We start from the raw sequence: 3,908 nt of genomic DNA, 5'->3' as shown, positions 1-3,908 counted from the left end.
TTATTCAATAATCAAATTTATTATTAATTATATTCTTTTAATTATCATTTATTAATAATAATTATAATTTTAAATCTTAAATATATCGCCAAACAATTTTACAAAATTTATCTTTTTATTGTTTTCCCAAACAATTGAGAAGTTACGCCATCATTGTCGCCAAAGAGCACCTACGAGGATGTTCTCCTTCCAAATCTCTCTCTCGATTGATTTCATCTCCACTAGGATTTGTTAAAAACCCTATCTTCCCCCACTCTCCACTTTGGGCGCAAGATGCCAAGAGACGCCCAACCAATTCCCCGGCCATGGATCCTGGAACTCGTTCCGCTTCTTGTTGTCATTCTCATAGCTGCCCACGTCTTTGCTTTGGTAATAATCTCCATCTTCATATTCTTCTTCCCATTTCCTCTGATCTAAGCCATTTTTTGGTTTGTAATTGTATATTATGATTTCTGATTAGGTTTATTGGATATATCGGTTAGTCACTGATAGGCAGCCCCAAAGGAGCAAGGCGCATTAGGGTTTGTTGTCTACTATAAGCATTTTCCCATCGGTGCATGTCCCAAGGCGATTGTTGCTTGTTAGTCCTAGAATCCAGTGAATGAAGAAGAAGACCTTGGATTTCAAGTGGGATCTTTCATGATTGTTGTACAGCTTTTGCGTTTTAGGGGCTGTTTGGTATCCTATTTTAGGCAGGGTTTAAGCTAGATTTAGCTTAAATATTGCCAATCAGAATTTTGGTGATTTTAGATGATAATATTGCTTAAATGTTGAAACAAATCATGTAACAGTTTGTCATGATTTAACAAAATTTAACAGTTGCATTGCAAAAGAGTTTTCATGTTTTAATCTTGTCAAAATGTATTAAATTTTACTTTATGGGATCTATTATTTTTTTTTGGGAAATTGGATCTATTAAATCTTATTTAAGTTTAATTCCGTATTGATGTTTTTGCTTAGTTTTGATAATTCGTATCAAAGGAGACAATTTTGGGTCAGGATGGTCTGATAAAGATTTGATCACGTTAAATGTCAAATTCGTTGGACTTTCTTGAATCGATTTATTATAAATTTCACTTATATCAAAATAAATCCAACGATTTTAAAATCCATTATGACCAATAATTTGTTCTTGAGCCAATGCTTCCCAACTGTTGTGATACCTTCATGAGTATTCTTGGCTTGGTTTATCAATTTGTTTTTTTTTTCTTTGATCCTCTCGCAAGCATTCTGCATCTATCCTTCCCTGAGCGTGTTTGTAAATTTATGTTTGAGATTAAAATGCAATATCATTTATTTTCACATGGAATTGTCAGTTGCATCAAATAAGAAATGATATCTTTTACTTTTTCCTCTTTTATCTGTGTTTGGTTTATCCTGTTCAGCTACTTTCATGGCGTGGATTTTAGTTTGCCGTATTGCTAGATTGCCTTTATTTGTGGAGATGAGTTGTCAACCGTTTTGCTATTGTTGTGGTTGGTCACACTTCATTTAGATGATAATTAGCATGAATTTCATGCTTACACATTTTCTTCTGATTTATCATTGTCTTGGAAGATTCTTTGATCTTGCAAGTAGTGCTCATTTGAAAATGATTATGATTGTTTTATGGATTTTGCATAGGATTTCATAATCCTTTAGTTGATGTGCTGCATTGTCTCTTTTTTGTCATTATTTCTAGACTAATGGGGTATATATTCTGCATTTAACTTTGCTTTCATTATTGTTGTATTTGAAATGGGAAAGAATTGGGCAACCGATATCCGGATGCAAGTTTAGTTTGGATGGATTTTATAGTTTTTGAATTAGCTATAAGACATTAAAACAACAACCTTCCGATGGCCCGGTTAGGAAAGTAGGGGTATTAGATTTGACTTATGTTAAGAAAGGTAGAGGTAGACCTAAAAAGACTTGGTTAGAAAATATTAGAAATGATATTTTTTTATTAGATTTAAGTGAGAATTTGACTTTTATCAGGACACAATGGAGAAGAAGGATTCTTGTAGCCGACCCCACGTAGTGGGACAAAGGCTTGATGTTATTGTTGTTGTTGTTGAATTAGCTTTAAGATGAGATAAATACACAGTTAATCAATCAAATGTATTTCAATCATCTCAGCGTTAATCCAAATGCTCTAAAATTTACGCTAACCAAGTTTACATCAGTTTATATGACCCAAAAATTTTCCATTTGTATCAAAAAAAAGTGTTAGTTTAGTGACATGAACTGTATTTGTAAGGTTGAAAGATAGGTGCCTGTCCAAATTACCAAATTAGGTTTCAGACATAAAGCATAAAGAAGTGCAAAGAATGTGATTGAAGATGGAAGATAATGCGAATCGCTTGCTTCAATTAAACATTGACAATTCTTCATCAATATTGTTTATGATTTCTGCCGATCTTATGTTTTAGGTGCATGGGTGTTTTATTTTCCTATGATAAAAATTGACAAACGAGGAAACGATTTTGTACTTTAGAGGGGAAACAAATATGTTTTTATAGAGTTATGTATTATCATTAGTCTAGTTTTGACTTTTGCTCAAACTTGAGAAGTCTCTTATTCATCATAGTTTACCATACTCTTTGTATTTTTGAATTGTACTTCTATTTGGTTTCTTATATTTGAAAACCAATTGATCAAGCTCTAATTCCTTGGAAAGTTCCTATACTGCATAGCATTGTAGAAGAAATATTTATTATCTATAAATTATTATATGTGCTGAGCTAAGTGTGGTTAGATGCAGACAGTCAATCACATTCGAGCGCACAATCATAAATACAACTGTGTGCTCAAAAGTGATTGACTGGAAACACCTATGAATGCCGCTTGTAATAATTTCTCTAATTTGACGGATAAGAGGTAATAATACTATGGCTTTATAATTTGGGTTAGTGAAAGAACTCTATTATTGGAAAATTATAAGCAAATGGGATTTATTTGGTGCCATTGTTGCAACAGCCCTAGACTTTTAATTGGGTTTTACTTGTTTTTTTATTTTTTCTTTTTTGTTTTTGGGTTTTCTTTTAAATTTCTTTCGCTAGACTGAACTCTTGGGTGTTTTATGCATTGTCTAAAATAAGCATGAATGTCACCAAATAGTTCCCCCAAAAAAATTTCTGGTTTCGCCACTGTTTGATGGTAACCAACTATGGGACTAACTCCTATTGCTATCCATCTTGTATTTATTCTATTAAGATATAAAAGTTTAATTCTATGTTCAAATTGAAACTCTTTGCAGAGTAATGCTCTTGTATCCATGCAATCTTCATTTTTTTTCTGTGTTGAGAATGACATTATATATTAACTGTCACACTCAATTATGTCTGAGCAATATGGGGTTATTGAGCATAAGAACCATAATATTGGATATTGCTAATGCCTTGATCTTTCAAATGCATTTTCCTTGCCTTTTTTTTGGGCCGGCGGGAGAGAGAGAGAGAAGCGTTATGATACTGTATTAGAAAACTATATCTCTTTACTGATGTTTCTTTTTCTGAGTCAACCTCTTTCTTTTGCTATATGTAAATGCAAATATATTAAGCATCCATTCCAATGTTTTATGTTATATGATCATCACTCTTTCTTTCATTAGTTCCTCCTATCTTTGTGTATTGTTTCTATTCCCATGACATACTTAAAAGGCCATGCTTGACATTAACTGAAATTATGCTATGTTCTACAAAATGAGTGCTCTTTTTTTATTGCCAGGTAATGGAATTGATTACACCTTTTATTGGGATTAAATCTATTTCTTTTCAATGGGTTTTCATTGTTAAGTTCCAATGTTTAAAATTGCGTATTCGGGTATTGAGGCGTATTTCATTCGTGAGGCGAGGCGTAAGCCTCAAAGCGTTTTGAGGCGTAAGCCTTAAAATCAAAAGATTGCGTAAAAATAAAATGATAAATTC

At 32.6% G+C, this 3,908-nt stretch overlaps 1 long non-coding RNA gene across 1 annotated transcript; it reads left to right on the top strand.

The window, feature by feature from the left end:
- The first annotated feature begins 127 nt into the window (after positions 1-127).
- Positions 128-906, top strand: LOC110095288. The gene is made up of 2 exons (XR_002302954.2): positions 128-369; positions 461-906. It is a non-coding gene; the product is annotated as an uncharacterized LOC110095288 (long non-coding RNA).
- The last annotated feature ends 3,002 nt before the right edge of the window (positions 907-3,908 follow it).

Source organism: Dendrobium catenatum, unplaced genomic scaffold (genome assembly GCF_001605985.2).
Source record: "Dendrobium catenatum unplaced genomic scaffold, ASM160598v2 fragScaff_scaffold_134, whole genome shotgun sequence".
In the NCBI taxonomy this organism is placed as follows: Eukaryota; Viridiplantae; Streptophyta; class Magnoliopsida; order Asparagales; family Orchidaceae; genus Dendrobium; species Dendrobium catenatum.
This window is presented reverse-complemented; position numbering and strand designations above follow the sequence as displayed.